General features: G+C 43.9%; 1 pseudogene; it reads right to left on the bottom strand.

The window, feature by feature from the left end:
- Positions 1-11,257: 11,257 nt before the first annotated feature.
- The window catches only part of LOC125516383, a 41,070-nt pseudogene continuing 34,536 nt past the window's right edge, over positions 11,258-17,791 (bottom strand).

Consider the following 17,791-nt stretch of genomic DNA (forward strand, 5'->3'; position numbering starts at 1 on the left):
TTTCATCTCTTCTTGCTATTGTCACCAAAATGGCATAATGATCCGAAGTGGTGGTGATGATGTTCTCTACTGTGCAATCGTCAAAAATCTGCATGAAATCCCCATTGGCAACAACCCTATCCAATCTGACCCTGATATTACGTTTTCCCTCTTGTCTATTGGACCATGTGAATTTAGGACCAATGTATCCCAAATCTACCAGGCCACAATCATCAAGGCACTCTCGAAACATCATCATCTGGTTATCATTTCGGTTCTTTGCCCCCATGTGCTCCTGTGTACTCAATGCTTCGTTGAAGTCACCAGCACATATCCACGGTCCTGACCAAGTTGTTCTTAAGAATTGAAGCATGTCCCAAAAAACATGTCTCAATTCCTTTCTTGGTTCCCCATACACAAAAGTTGCTCTCCATTCAATGCCCTCTTCTAATTTAACAATGATGTCAATAATCTGCTTGGAGAAGGCTTTCAAGGTGACTGACAGGGAAGAGGTCCAAAAAAGAACCAACCCCCCACTTAATCCATCACTGCTTACAGCATAAGAACCAGTAAATCCCAGCGACCACATGAAGTTCCGAGCTCTGGAATCCCTCATATTCATCTCGGATAAGAAGAGGAGGGAGGGACGATGTTTTTTCACGAGCCATCTTAGCTCGCCCACCGTCGCGTCCGTCCCCAAGCCGCGACAGTTCCAGCATAGCAGATTCATTGCGTGTGGCGGGGCTGCCATGCAGCCTCCGCCTGATCCGCCAATCCTGTTGGGAGAGCACCTTGTTCCATTTTCAATTTCTTGTGTGAGTCACTCAGAGCATCATCAACACTGGTTGCTAGATATGGAGTAGGGTAGGCATTGCTTGCGTCCTGCCCTACTAAGATTAATGACAGGTTTGGGGCCTCAAGGATTTTCTTGTCTCCCGAGGCCTGCGCCTGCCCTTTCGGTCTATACACCTTCACTTGTTTCCTCTTCTGCCCAGTGATCTTTGCACCACTTAGTTGTGCAGAAAACAACGCTTTACTTGCTCTGTCCTCCTCCATCTTACCTTTTTGTTTGTAGATTTGCTCCTTTTGTTTCATTGGCGATGTAACCTCATCCAGAGCCCCCATCACCTCTATCTTCCTTTCTCCGTCGTTGGATTTTGGAGGGACAATTGAATCCCCATTTTTGTCTTCATGATATGTGCTTTTGCCACCTGACTGGGAACTAGGTCCAGATCTGGACATTGAGGCATACTTCCTTTTATCCTCTTTAAAACACAGCCTATCAGCATTGTATGGTAGCTTTCCCTCCTTATCTCTCTCTCCAGGTGTTGGGCATTCCAGAGAGGAATGGCCAATTATACCACAAGAGAAACAATAATGGGGAAGCCTTTCATATCTCACCTCGTATATTTCTATCGCCTTGTGTTTCTGTGAGAAAGCCGTGACCCATATCCTCAAAGGTTGAGCAACCCCAACTGAGACTCTAACACGCAAGCAATTCCCGGATGCTCTACCTTGTTCATCCACATCAACTTTATCCACCTTGCCTAGTTTGACTCCCAGATATTCCCCCCATGTTTTATTCATCAATTCGAACCGAGGGTTCATTATCCTTGCCCATAGCTGTTGGGCAACGTAGTAATTTCAAAAAAAAATTCCTACGCACACGCAAGATCATGGTGATGCATAGCAACGAGAGGGGAGAGTGTTGTCTATGTACCCTCGTAGACCGAAGCGGAAGCGTTGATGCAACATAGAGGAAGTAGTCGTACGTCTTCCCGGTCCAACCGATCCAAGCACCGTTACTCCGGCACCTCTGAGTTCTTGACACATGTATAGCTCGATGACGCACCCCGGGCTCCGATCCAGCAAAGCTTCGGGGAGGAGTTTCGCCGGCACGACGGCGTGGTGACGATCTTGATGTTTAACCGTCGCAGGGCTTCGCCTAAGCACCGCTACGATATGATCGAGGTGTAATATCGTGGAGAGGGGGCACCGCACACGGCTAAGGAACGATCACGAAGATCAACTTGTGTGTTCTAGGGTGCCCCCCTGCCCCCTTATATAAAGGAGCCAAGGGGAGGGGGCGGCCGGCCAAGGAGGGGCGCGCCAGGGGGGAGTCCTACTCCCACCGGGAGTAGGACTCCCTTCTTTCCTAGTTGGAGAAGGAGAAGGGGGGAAAGAGGAGGAAGAGGGGAAGGAAATGGGGGGGCGCCGCCCCCCTTCCCTTGTCCTATTCGGACTAGGAAGGGGAGGGGCGCGCGGCCACCTCCTGCCTCCTTCTCTCTTCTCCCTCAAGGCCCATGTAGGCCCAATAACCACCGGGGGGTTCCGGTAACCCCCCGGTACTCCGGTAAAATGCCGATTTCACCCGGAACGATTCCGATGTCCAAATATAGGCTTTCAATATATCGATCTTTATGTCTCGACCATTTCGAGACTCCTCGTCATGTCCGTGATCACATCCGGGACTCCGAACAACCTTCGGTACATCAAAATACATAAACTCATAATGAAATTGTCATCGTAACTTTAAGCGTGCGGACCCTACGGTTCGAGAACAATGTAGACATGACCGAGACACGTCTCTGGTCAATAACCAATAGCGGGACCTGGATGCCCATATTGGCTCCTACATATTCTACGAAGATCTTTATCGGTCAGACCGCATAACTACATACGTCGTTCCCTTTGTCATCGGTATGTTACTTGCCCGAGATTCGATCGTCGGTATCCAATACCTAGTTCAATCTCGTTACCGGCAAGTCTCTTTACTCGTTCCGTAATACATCATCTCACAACTAACACATTAGTTGCAATGCTTGCAAGGCTTATGTGATGTGCATTACCGAGAGGGCCCAGAGATACCTCTCCGACATTCGGAGTGACAAATCCTAATCTCGAAATACGCCAACCCAACATGTACCTTTGGAGACACCTGTAGAGCTCCTTTATAATCACCCAGTTATGTTGTGACGTTTGGTAGCACACAAAGTGTTCCTCCGGCAAACGGGAGTTGCATAATCTCATAGTCATAGGAACATGTATAAGTCATGAAGAAAGCAATAGCAACATACTAAACGACCGGGTGCTAAGCTAATGGAATGGGTCATGTCAATTAGATCATTCAACCAATGATGTGATCCCGTTAATCAAATAACAACTCTTTGTCCATGGTTAGGAAACATAACCATCTTTGATTAACGAGCTAGTCAAGTAGAGGCATACTAGTGACACTCTGTTTGTCTATGTATTCACACATGTATTATGTTTCCGGTTAATACAATTCTAGCATGAATAATAAACATTTATCATGATATAAGGAAATAAATAATAACTTTATTATTGCCTCTAGGGCATATTTCTTCAGTCTCCCACTTGCACTAGAGTCAATAATCTAGATCACATCGCCATGTGATTTAACATCAATAGTCCACATCTTTATGTGATTGGTTCACATCTCCATGTGACTAACACCCAAAGGGTTTACTAGATTCAATAATCTAGTTCACATCGCTATGTGATTAAGACCCAAAAAGTGATCATGTTTTGCTTGTGAGAGAAGTTTAGTCAACGGGTCTGCCACATTCAGATCCGCATGTATTTTGCAAATTTCTATGTCAACAATGCTCTGCATGGAGCTACTCTAGCTAATTGCTCCCACTTTCAATATGTATCTAGACCGAGACTTAGAGTCATCCAGATCTGTGTCAAAACTTGCATCGACGTAACTTTTTACGACGAACCTTTTTGTCACCTCCATAATTGAGAAATATTTCCTTATTCCACTAAGGATAATTTTGACCGCTGTCTAGTGATCTACTCTTAGATCACTATTGTATTCCCTTGCTTAACAAAGTGTAGGGTATACAATAGATCTGGTACACAGCATGGCATACTTTATAGAACCTATGACTGAGGCATAGGGAATGACTTTCATTCTCTTTCTATCTTCTGCCGTGGTCGGGCTTTGAGTCTTACTCAACTTCACACCTTGTAACAAAGGCAAGAAACTTTTTCTTTGACTGTTCCATTTTGAACTACTTCAAAATCTTGTCAAGGTATGTACTCATTGAAAAACTTATCAAGCGTCTTGATCTATCTCTATAGATCTTGATACTCAATATGTAAGCAGCTTTACCGAGGTCTTTCTTTGAAAAACTCCTTTCAAACACTCCTTTATGCTTTGCAGAATAATTCTACATTATTTCCGATCAACAATATGTCATACACATATACTTATCAGAAATGATGTAGTGCTCCCACTCACTTTCTTGTAAATACAGACTTCACCGCAAGTCTGTATAAAACTATATGCTTTGATCAACTTATCAAAGCGTATATTCCAACTCCGAGATTCTTGCACCAGTCCATAGATGGATCGCTGGAGCTTGCTTATTTAGTTAACACCTTTAGGATCGACAAAACCTTCTAGTTGCATCGTATACAACTCTTCTTTAGTAAATCCATTAAGGAATGCAGTTTTGTTTATCCATTTGCCAGATTTCATAAAATGCGGCAATTGCTAACATGATTCGGACAGACTTAAGCATAGATACGAGTGAGAAACTCTCATCGTAGTCAACACCTTGAACTTGTCGAAAACCTTTTGCGACAATTCTAGCTTTGTAGATAGTAACACTACTATCCGTGTCCGTCTTCCTCTTGAAGATCCATTTATTATCAATGGCTTGCCGATCCTCGGGCAAGTCCACCAAAGTCCACACTTTGTTCTCATACATGGATCTATCTCAGATTTCATGGCCTCAAGCCATTTATCGGAATCTGGGCTCATCATCGCTTCCTCATAGTTCGTAGGTTCGTCATGGTCAAGTAACATGACCTCCAGAATAGGATTACCATACCACTCTGGTGCGGATCTCACTCTGGTTTACCTACGAGATTCGGTAGTAACTTGATCTGAAGTTACATGATCATCATCATTAGCTTCCTCACTAATTGGTGTAGTAGTCACAGGAATAGATTTCTGTGATGAACTATTTTCCAATAAGGGAGAAGGTACAATTACCTTATCAAGTTTTCTACTTTCCTCCCACTCACTTCTTTCGAGAGAAACTCCTTCTCTAGAAATGATCCATTCTTAGCAACGAATGTCTTGCCTTCGGATCTGTGATAGAAGGTGTACCCAACTATCTCCATTGGGTATCCTATGAAGACATATTTCTCCGATTTGAGTTTGAGCTTATCGAGATGAAACTTTTTCACATAAGCATCGCAACTCCAAACTTTAAGAAACGATAGCTTAGGTTTCTTGCCAAACCATAGTTCACACGGTGTCATCTCAACGGATTTAGATGGTGCCCTATTTAACGTGAATGCAGCTGTCTCTAATGCATAACCCCAAAACGATAGTGGTAGATCGGTAAGAGACATCATAGATCGCACTATATCTAATAAAGTACGGTTATGACGTTCGGACACACTATTATACTATGGTGTTCCAGGTGGCGTGAGTAGTCAAACTATTTCACATTGTTTTAATTGAAGGCCAAACTCGTAACTCAAATATTTTACCTCTGCGATCATATCGTAGAAACTTTTATTTTCTTGTCACGATGATTTTCCACTTCACTCTGAAATTCTTTGAACTGTTCAAATGTTTCAGACTTATGTTTCATCAAGTAGATATCCCCATATCTGCTCAAATCATCTGTGAAGGTCAGAAAATAATGATACCTGCTGCAAGCCTTAATATTCATCGGACCACATACATCAGTATGTATGATTTCCAACAAATCTGTTGCTTGCTTCATTGTTCCGGAGAACGGCGTTTTAGTCATCTTGCCCATAAGGCATGATTCGCAAGCATCAAGTGATTCATAATCAAGTGATTCCAAAAGCCCATCAGCATGGAGTTTCTTCATGCGCTTTACACCAATATGACTTAAACGGCAGTGCCACAAATAAGTTGCACTATCATTATTAACTTTGCATCTTTTTGTTTCAATATTATGAATATGTGTATCACTACGATCGAGATCCAACAAACTTGTTTCATTGGGTGTATGACTATCAAAGGTTTTATTCATGTAAACAGAACAACAATTATTCTTTGACTTTTAATGAATAACCGTATTGCAATAAACATGATCAAATCATATTCATGCTCAACGCAAAAACCAAATAACACTTATTTAGGTTCAACACTAATCCCGAAAGTATAGGGGAGTGTGCGATGATGATCATATCAATCTTGGAACTACTTCCAACACACATCGTCACTTCACCCTTAACTAGTCTCTGTTTATTCTGCAACTCCTGTTTCGAGTTACTACTCTTAGCAACTGATCCAGTATCAAATACTGAGGGGTTTCTATAAACACTAGTAAAGTACACATCAATAACATGTATATCAAATATACTTTTGTTCACTTTGCCATCCTTCTTATCCGCCAAATACTTGGGGCAGTTCTGCTTCCAGTGACCAGTCCCTTTGCAGTAGAAGCACTTAGTCTCAGGCTTAGGACCAGACTTGGGCTTCTTTACATGAGCAGCAACTTGCTTGCTGTTCTTCTTGAAGTTCCCCTTCTTCCCTTTGCCCTTTTCTTGAAACTAGTGGTCTTGTCAACCATCAACACTTGATGTTTTTCTTGATTTGTACCTTCGTCGATTTCAGCATTATGAAGAGCTTGGGAATCGTTTCCGTTATCCCTTGCATATCATAGTTCATCACGAAGTTCTACTAACTTGGTGATGGTGACTAGAGAATTCTGTCAATCACTATTTTATCTGGAAGATTAACTCCCACTTGATTCAGGTGATTGTAGTACCCAGACAATCTGAGCACATGCTCACTAGTTGAGCGATTCTCCTCCATCTTTTAGCTATAGAACTTGTTGGAGACTTCATATCTCTCAACTCGGGTATTTGTTTGAAATATTAACTTCAACTCCTGGAACATCTCATATGGTCCATGACGTTCAAAACATCTTTGAAGTCCCGATTCTAAGCTGTTAAGAATGGTGCACTAAACTATCAGGTAGTCATCATATTGAGCTAGCCAAACATTCACAACGTCTGCATCTGCTCCTGCAATAGGTCTGTCACCTAGCGGTGCATCAAGGACATAATTCTTCTGTGCAGCAATGAGGATAAACCTCAGATCACGGATCCAATCCGCATCATTGCTACTAACATCTTTCAACACAATTTTCTCTAGGAACATATCAAAATAAACACAGGGAAGCAACAACGCGAGCTATTGATCTACAACATGATTTGCAAAATACTACCAGGACTAAGTTCATGATAAATTTAAGTTCAATTAATCATATTACTTAAGAACTCCCACTTAGATAGACATCCCTCTAATCCTCTAAGTGATCACGTGATCCAAATCAACTAAACCATAACCGACCATCACGTGAAATGGATTAGTTTTCAATGGTGAACATCATTATGTTGATCATATCTACTATATGATTCACGCTCGACCTTTCGGTCTCCGTGTTCCGAGGCCATATCTGCATATGCTAGGCTCGTCAAGTTTAACTTGAGTATTCTGCGTGTGCAAAACTGGCTTGCACCCGTTGTAGATGGACGTAGAGCTTATCACACCCGATCATCACGTGGTGTCTGGGCATGACGAACTTTGGCAACGGTGCATACTCAGGGAGAACACTTCTTGATAATTTAGTGAGAGATCATCTTATAATGCTACCGTCAATCAAAGCAAGATAAGATGCATAAAAGATAAACATCACATGCAATCAATATAAGTGATATGATATGGCCATCATCATCTTGTGCTTGTGATCTCCATCTCCGAAGCACCGTCATGATCACCATCGTCACCAGCGCGACACCTTGATCTCCATCGTAGCATCGTTGTTGTCTCGCCAATCTTATGCTTCTACGACTATCGCTACCGCTTAGTGATAAAGTAAAGCATTACAGGGCGATTGCATTGCATACAATAAAGCGACAACCATATGGCTCCTGCCAGTTGCCGATAACTCAGTTACAGAACATGATCATCTCATACAATAAAATTTAGCATCATGTCTTGACCATATCACATCACAACATGCCTGGCAAAAACAAGTTAGACGTCCTCTACTTTGTTTGTTGTAAGTTTTACGTGGCTGCTACGGGCTTAAGCAAGAACCAATCTTACCTACGCATCAAAACCACAACGATAGTTTGTCAAGATGATGCCGTTTTAACCTTCGCAAGGACCGGGCGTAGCCACACTCGGTTCAACTAAAGTTGGAGAAACTGACACCCGCCAGCCACCTGTGTGCAAAGCACGGCGGTAGAACCAGTCTCGCGTAAGCGTACGCGTAATGTCGGTCCGGGCCGCTTCATCCAACAATACCGCCGAACCAAAGTATGACATGCTGGCAGGCAGTATGACTTATATCGCCCACAACTCACTTGTGTTCTACTCGTGCATATAACATCAAACCATAAAACCTAGGCTCGGATGCCACTGTTGGGGAACGTAGTAATTTCAAAAAAAAAATCATACGCACACGCAAGATCATGGTGATGCATAGCAACGAGAGGGGAGAGTGTTGTCTACGTACCCTCGTAGACCGAAGCGGAAGCGTTGACGCAACGTAGAGGAAGTAGTCGTACGTCTTCCCGGTCCAACCGATCCAAGCACCATTACTCCGGCACCTCCGAGTTCTTGACACACGTACAACTCGATTACGCACCCCGGGCTCCGATCCAGCAAAGCTTCGGGGAGGAGTTTCGTTAGCACGACGGCGTGGTGACGATCTTGATGTTTAACCGTCGCAGGGCTTCGCCTAAGCACCGCTACAATATGATCGAGGTGTAATATCGTGGAGGGGGGCACTGCACACGGCTAAGGAACGATCACGAAGATCAACTTGTGTGTTCTAGGGTGCCCCCCTGCCCCCGTATATAAAGGAGCCAAGGGGAGGGGGCGGCCGGCCAAGGAGGGGCGCGCCAGGGGGGAGTCCTACTCCCACCGGGAGTAGGACTCCCTTCTTTCCTAGTTGGAGAAGGAGAAGGGGGGAAAGAGGAGGAAGAGGAGGAAGGAAAGGGGGGGCGCCCCCCTTCCCTTGTCCTATTCGGACTAGGAAGGGGAGGGGCGCGCGGCCACCTCCTGCCTCCTTCTCTCTTCTCCCTCAAGGCCCATGTAGGCCCAATAACCCCCCGGGGGGTTCCGGTAACCCCCGGTACTCCGGTAAAATGCCGATTTCACCCGGAACGATTCCGATGTCCAAATATAGGCTTCCCAATATATCGATCTTTATGTCTCGACCATTTCGAGACTCCTCGTCATGTCCGTGATCACATCCGGGACTCCGAACAACCTTCGGTACATCAAAATACATAAACTCATAATGAAACTGTCATCGTAACTTTAAGCGTGCGGACCCTACGGTTCGAGAACAATGTAGACATGACCGAGACACGTCTCTGGTCAATAACCAATAGCGGGACCTGGATACCCATATTGGCTCCTACATATTCTACGAAGATCTTTATCGGTCAGACCGCATAACTACATACGTTGTTCCCTTTGTCATCGGTATGTTACTTGCCCGAGATTCGATCGTCGGTATCCAATACGTAGTTCAATATCGTTACCGGCAAGTCTCTTTACTCGTTCCGTAATACATCATCTCACAACTAACACATTAGTTGCAATGCTTGCAAGGCTCATGTGATGTGCATTACCGAGAGGGCCCAGAGATACCTCTCCGACATTCGGAGTGACAAATCCTAATCTCGAAATACGCCAACCCAACATGTACCTTTGGAGACACCTATAGAGATCCTTTATAATCACCCAGTTACGTTGTGACGTTTGGTAGCACACAAAGTGTTCCTCCGGCAAACGGGAGTTGCATAATCTCATAGTCATAGGAACATGTATAAGTCATGAAGAAAGCAATAGCAACATACTAAACGATCGGGTGCTAAGCTAATGGAATGGGTCATGTCAATCAGATCATTCAACTAATGATGTGATCCCGTTAATCAAATAACAACTCGTTGTCCATGGTTAGGAAACATAACCATCTTTGATTAACGAGCTAGTCAAGTAGAGGCATACTAGTGACACTCTGTTTGTCTATGTATTCACACATGTATTATGTTTCCGGTTAATACAATTCTAGCATGAATAATAAACATTTATCATGATATAAGGAAATAAATAATAACTTTATTATTGCCTCTAGGGCATATTTCCTTCAATAGCATGACTCTGTCAAATGTCACCTCTGATGGCTTTAGAGTCTGATCAAATTCGTTAAGCAAAACAGCATGTTTCCCTACTGTCCACGGCCCCCCATCTTTAACTCTTTCTTTGTCTGATTGGGAAGCAAATTCTACAATGAAAGTGTTGTCTGCTACTGGTTTTGCAGTCAATCCCTTTGGATTACCCCATGCTGGCCTTAAAGCAGACATGATTGTTTGAATATTCAAAATATTGGAGATAATACCTTGCCAATGAGTGCCCATTTCAGGCTTACCAAGTCTTCTTCATTTTCATCTTCCAATATGACAGCCTCTGCTTCTTCAGAAGTGAGATTGAGGCGCTTCAGCAGCTCTGCCATGTCCTCTTCCACAGCCGCCCCATCTACAGGCATCTCTTCTCCTTCTCCTTCAGATCCGCCAACACCACTGTCTGGTCCGCACTTGCTTCGTTCCCCTTTGCAGCCTCCATGCCGCCGCTTCCGGATCCCACCATCTGTGCTTCCCCAAAATCAAGCACCGACGCACAGCCAAGGGCGGGTGGCAAAACCGATTTTTGCCCCTTTGTCAACCCGAACCGCAGCCAGTGAATGAAATCAGGGAGCGGAGTAGTTGGATTCGGGATTGGAAAAGCGGATCTTGCACGGGAGACACACCAGGGTGGAGATTTGATTTGGTCAACTCCACCAGATGGAGCCTAGCCCTAAGTGCGTCTGTCGCCAGAGGAGACGAGAGAGTTCTTACGACCCTCCATCCTCTCAAGACTCAAGGGAAGACACGGATGAAGTAAGTGTTAGCTAGAGTGACATGAACATTAATTATTTGTTTGGTGTCATATATATACTCGCTTCAAGATTTGTCTACTCATTTATACTATGCCTTATACACTTTCTCGCATCATTACACGGATCAGCCTTGCCAACCACCACTATAAATCAACAAGTATATTAATGAAATGGAAAAGAAATAAGTATTGCCCATACTCCCAACCAACAAGTCTACACCTGTCAACTAATCATGCACATGCGGCCACGGCCGGCCGCCATGGCCAACCAGCAAGGAACGAAGTACTACTAGTAAACTAGTCCTCCAGCTCGGCCTTGTTGGGCACGCCGAACCTCTTCTCGATCCGCCGGAGTTCTTCCACGGTGAGGCCGAAGGCCCTTTCGAGGACGGCATCCTTGATCCTGGAGCCGAAGACGGTGGCGGGGATGCGCACGATCCCGGGGTTCTCGCTGTTGAAGGTGCCGTAGACGGTGGCGGGCTGGTCGCCGACGTTGAGCTGGAAGTGCACCATGCCGCGGGGGAACACCATGACCTCCCCCTCCACGAGGAACTTGGCGAAGAGGCGGCCCCCGTGTCGACGAAGCCGGCGTAGACGCGGCCGGCGAGGACGAGCGCCGTCTCGGTGGCGCGGGGGTGGTAGTGGGCGGGTTGACGCCGCCGGCCGCAGAGAGGTTGGCGCGGGCGAAGGACATGCCGAGGGTGTGCAGGCCCGGGAACTGCGCCGGCATGACGGACACCCCCGTGAAATGCACATATCCATAATCCTTAGATCTTCCCTGCGAAACAGACGGGTTAGCACCATGATGTTCATATGAGGACTTTGATCCTTTTGAGGAATATGATCCATGTGAGGAGTTTGGTCCGTATGAGGACTTGGATCCATATGAAGAATTTGGTCCATATGAAGAATTTGATCTGGCGTTCCTATTCTTCACAGGTGGCGTCATGATGACATTCACCTGAAGATTTTCAAGACATCTTTTGGGAACCCAGATTTTCTTCATAGGAGGACCGTTCCTGTAGTTAGTGCCAACATATCTAGCAAATACTTCACCATTCTGATTTTTGAACAGTTTATAGTTGGAGTCAAATGACTCATCATCAGAACGAGGAGATTCACATGCAAATCCAGATAAGTTAGATGGATCAACTGGAGGTCCCTTTGCAGCAACCCATGTAGTTTTGGGGTACTGCTCAGGCTTCCAATATGTACCATCAGCATTGAGTTTCCTCTCAAAGGCAATACCCTCTTTCCTAGGGTTCCTATTGAGGATCTGCTTTTTAAGCACATCACAAAGAGTCTGATGCCCTTTGAGGCTTTTGTACATGCCTGTCATGTACAATTCCTTCAGCCCTGCAGCATCAGTGATACTAGCAGTGTCCTCAGATGAGGAATTAGTGATAGCAGAGGCATGTGAAGAATTTGAAACATTAGCAGCATTTGAACATTCAAGTGAAGAATTAGCAGATTCACGTTCTATGCATTTCAAACAAGAAGGATCAAATTCTTCCTGAGAAGCGCTGATTTATTGAGCAAGTAATGAATCGCGCTCCTTCTGAAGATCTTCATAACTCACTCTTAGCTTCTCAAGGTCTTGCTTTCTTTGAAGAAATTCATAAGAAAGCTTCTCATGATCAGATAAGAGAGTGTTATGATGATCTTGAAGGGTGTCATACTTAGTATGAAGTCTCTGAAGATTTCAGCCAAAGCTTTTGACTGATCCATTTCTTCACCCAACATATCATCGCTCTTATTTAGCATGTAATGAACTTTTTCCAAAGTTCTTTGTTGTTTAGTGGCAAGGGAAGCAAGTTTGACATAGATGGGTCCAAATTCATCACCAGATTCATCATCACTAGACTCGGATAGGTAGCATTCAGTTACCTCAGCATCTTTTGCCATAAGGCATGATGTAGAAGATTATGATTTTGGTTTGAATGTCATCGCTTTGAGAGATTCCTTGAAGTCCTCAAACCAAGGATCATGGCGGGTTCGATGACCTTCATAGACCTCAGAGAGATGGTCCCAGATAAGCTTCGCATGATCGAGATGCATGATATTCCTGAATTGATTTTGAGACAGATAGGAGCAGATGACGTCATTCGCCTTGAGGTTGAGAAGAGTGTACTTGCGAATGTCATCTGCTTCCGCCATCTTGCAGTCAGACCAATCTCAGTGACGGTCCACAGCTCGCTGTTCATCGCCATGAGGCGCTTCTTCATCATGGCCTTCCACTTGGGATACTCATGACCGTCAAAGATGGGGGATGTCACTTTCTTCATATCTGCGGTCGACATAACTAAAACTCCAGGCGGTTAAACCAAAATCACACAGAACAAGGGAGTACCTTGCTCTGATACCAATTGAAAGTGCATTATATCGACTAGCGGGGGGTGAATAGGCGATTTTTATGGAATTCTTCACTAAGGAATTTGCCGGTGAGGAAATTCCTTAGCGAAGAACTACTAGCAACGGAATAAATACTCAAAAGTAAACATAACAGAATGCAAGCATAGTCATCATGATGAAATGAAGACATGCATAGAGTACAAGAAGCGTAAGCACAGGATAACACAGGATGAAGACAAACAGACTGAAGAAATTGAACTAAGGAAATTGAGAATGTCTTCAGTCAAAATCTTCAAACACAGATATGAACAAACACACAACACAGTTACGAGGAAATGAAAGAGTTGAGGGAATAGAACCAGTAAGCTTGGTGAAGACAATGATTTGGTAGACCAGTTCCAACTGATGTCTCAGTTGTAAATCTGGTTGGAGCGGCTGAGTATTTAAACTCGAGGACACACAGTCCCGGACACCCAGTCCTGAACACGCAGCTCAGGACACCCGGTCCTCACTGTATTCTCCTTGAACTAAGGTCACACAGACCTTGTCCAATCACTCGTGGTAAGTCTTCAGGTGACTTCCAAACCTTCACAAACTTGGTCACTCGGCGATCCACAATTCCTCTTGGATGCTCTAGACCATAACGCCTAACCGTCTGGAAGAAGCACAGTCTTCAAAGGTAACAAGCGTCGGATCCACGCAGGATCAATCTCTTTAGTGATGCTCAATCACTTGGGCTTTGTAGGTGTTTGGGTTTGGGTTTTTCCTCACTTGATGATTTTCGTTCAAAGTCCTCGGAGGATGGGTTGCTCTTAAATGACAAGTGTCAGTTTCTCTCGGAGTAGCCAACCAGCTAGTGGTTGTAGGGGGCGGCTATTTATAGCCTAGGGAGCAGCCCAACATGATAAGACATAAATGCCCTTCAATGATATGATCGTTAGGTGGATAGATATTTTGGGACAGCTGGCGCATAGCACAGCAACAATCAGAATTTTGAGTAGCAAAATCCTCAGGGCTATCATGTTCCTCACTGTGTAGGCAATCCGCACTCGCGAATTCCTAACTCCTCAGTCAGAACAAATTCCTCAGAGACCAGAAGAACTTCGTCTCTGTCACTGAAGAATATGACTGGACTGTATGAGATTTCCAATGGCTTCACTCGAAGGGATTGGTAGGTGTAGGATTTTGAGCTGAGCATCACATGGAAATTTTTTCTTAGTATTTCCTTGACCCCCTTTAACAGTACGGTGTTTCCTATGACTCAAGAAAGAGAAAATGAAACTACGAAAACAAAAGTCTTCACGCTTCATGTTCCTCGAATGAATACCAAGTCTTCAAGGTCACACCAATTTCTTCACTTTCAAAGTCTTCAGAAAGTCTTCAGAAATACAAAGTCTTCAGTCGAAGAACTTCATTTTTAGGGGTCAATTTTCTCTGTAAACATTAAAATCCTCATAGAATTATAGACCTATGTACACTCACAAACGCATTAGTCCCTTAACCTATAAGTCTTCAATACACCATAATCACTAAGGGGCACTAGATGCACTTACAACAAATGTGAACAACATCATTAGAATTGTTCCGCCTCCCGTTCATTGCTCTTGTAATAATGAACCAGTTAAGAAATCTGTCAAACTCTAAACTTGCCATTGAAAGCTCAACTGACACAACATTCATTTTGATGAAGATGTAAAATCATCAATCATCATATAGCATGATCACACAATTGAACAACAAAAAAGCCTACCATAAAAGTCTCAGATTAAAAAACTTCCCTGTCACACATAAATACCTTTATTATGTTCGGGTTTGGCACCTGAGGCAGTGCGAGGGTTGTCGCACTGGTTTGGCATGGCAGACGATATTGCTGGGTGAGGCATGGGATGACGAATATCCTGCACGTTCCGAAGGTAGTGGTCGTGCGAGGCGGCGCCGGGGTTGGCGCTCAGGTTCAGGTTTGTGTTTAGGTTCAGAGTATGGATGGAGTTGCCTGAGCTGTCCATGGGAGATTGGCGATCCTGCAGGCGGCTCAAGGCGGCTCCGAGGCTAACACTCAGGTTCAGATTTCGCATGTAGGAGTTGACTAAGCAGGGTATGAGGTATCAGAGATCCTGCGGGTAGTGAAGGTAGCGATCACCCAAGGCGACGCTACGATTTGCATTTAGGTTTGGAATGAGGAAGTAGATGGCTGGGCGGGTACATGATGGCATTTTGCAATAACTTAATATGTTGGAAGCTTATAAAGGGTTGGTATTTATAGGCCGCTTGGTCCCATGAGGGAGTCCTCATGTTTTTGGTTTATGTTGTTAACACATTTTTGATTTTTTTTGAAAATTTTAATAATTTAGAAAAAATCATGGTTTTCTTAAAAAAATTGGGAATGGAAAAAGTTCATGAATTTGTAAAAATATCACCAAATTCAAAAATAAGTTCATGAAATTTGGGAAATGTTCATGAATTTGTTAAAAAAATTCAGAGTTTCAATAGGTTTCAAATTTGAATTTTTTTCATGCATTTGATAAATAAAATAAAGAAAAATAAAAAAGGCAAACAACAAGAAAAAAGTGAAAATGAAAAAGTATAAGAAAAGAAAAGAAACCAGAGAAAACCAAACAAAATCATGCTAGAAGACCAATAGGAATACCTCAAAGAAAAACCCGTGAATCCTTCGTGTGAAGATTTGCAAATACTGGTGAAAAGGGTCTCTTGCTTGACGCTTCACCGTAGTGGGCCGATTGAATTTGCTTCTTTGTTTGTTTTGACACAACTTCTTCTCCGTCCGTCTATTTTTTCTGACAGTCGTTCTTTCTTTTCCTATTTGAAAATATTTCAAATGCAAATGTATTTGAAACTAATTTACTTGTGTTTCAATCAAATGTTTAGCGTGCATTTAGGAAAATATTCATGCTGTGTAAAAAATGTGTTCACACAATTTAAAAAATGTCTATATAACATTCAAAAACATGTTTATGACCTTTAGAAAATAATCACATATTGCAAACATATATTCACATTTTCTAAAAAAAACTGTACAATGCAAAAAACAGATTCACATAATTTTAAAAACATTTGGTACCATTCACAAATGCCCTAGATATTTTTTTTAAATTCTAAAAAACAAATGTTTTGCACGTTTATAAAAACTACCTATGGCATTTCTGAAAACTGTTTAACATGTATAAAAAAATGTTCAACATGTACTCCAAAAATGTTCAAGGTGTACTTGGAAAAACCTTTTGCATTTATTAGAAAAACATTCATCATGTATTTGTGAAATATTCAGCGTGTATCGAAAAGTGGTCGCCGTGTATAAGAACAATGTACACCATGTATTAAAAAATTCAACATTATTTGAAAATGGAAAGAAAATCAAATAAAAAAGAAAAAAATGAAAAGCAATACGGGAAACAAACAAAAATAAAAGAAGAACAAAATACGCGTGGAAGCTTGTAAAACCGGTCAGAACCTGTCACTTTTATAAATCGATCTGGGAAAGCTACATTGGGCTGCTCCTTGGGGATAACGCTAGAGATGAGATGGTAGCTCGTCCCAAGATAGGCGACACATAGCCCTTACACATGTACACCCACCAAGCTTCTTCAATAGGAGTGCTTAACACTGTTGGGTTTCGTAGTAATTTCAAAATTTTCCTACGCACACGCAAGATCATGGTGATGCATAGCAACGAGAGGGGAGAGTGTTGTCTACGTACCCACGCAGACCGACTGCGGAAGCGTTGACACAGCGTAGAGGAAGTAGTCGTACGTCTTCACGATCCAACCGATCAAGCACCGAAACTACGGCACCTCCGAGTTCGAGCACACGTTCAGCTCGATGACGATCCCCGGACTCCGATCCAGCAAAGTGTCGGGGAAGAGTTCCGTCAGCACGACGGCGTGGTGACGATCTTGATGTACCACAACAGCAGCGCTTCGCCTAAACTCCGCTATAGTAATATCGTGGACTATGGTGGCTGGGGGCACCGCACATGGCTAAGGAATAGATCACGTGGATCAACTTGTGTGTTTCTAGGGTGCCTCTGCCTCAGTATATAAAGGAGTAGAGGGGGGAGGCTGGCCGGCCAAGGGTGGTGCGCTAGGAGAGTCCTACTCCCTCTGGGAGTAGGATTCCCCCCCCCCCCAATCCTAGTTGGAATAGGACTCCTTGGGGGGGAAGAGAGAGAGGGGGCCGGCCACCTCTCCTAGTCCTAATAGGACTAGGGGAGGGGGGAGGCGCGCGGCCACCTTGGGCTGCTCCTTTCTCCTTTCCACTAAAGCCCACTAAGGCCCATATAGCTCCCGGGGGGTTCCGGTAACCTCCCGGTACTCCGGTAAAATCCCGATTTCACCCGGAACACTTCCGATATCCAAACATAGGCTTCCAATATATCAATCTTTATGTCTCGACCATTTCGAGACTCCTCGTCATGTCCGTGATCACATCCGGGACTCCGAACAACCTTCGGTACATCAAAAT

The sequence above is a fragment of the Triticum urartu genome, chromosome 6 (genome assembly GCF_003073215.2).
Source record: "Triticum urartu cultivar G1812 chromosome 6, Tu2.1, whole genome shotgun sequence".
Classification (NCBI taxonomy): domain Eukaryota; kingdom Viridiplantae; phylum Streptophyta; class Magnoliopsida; order Poales; family Poaceae; genus Triticum; species Triticum urartu.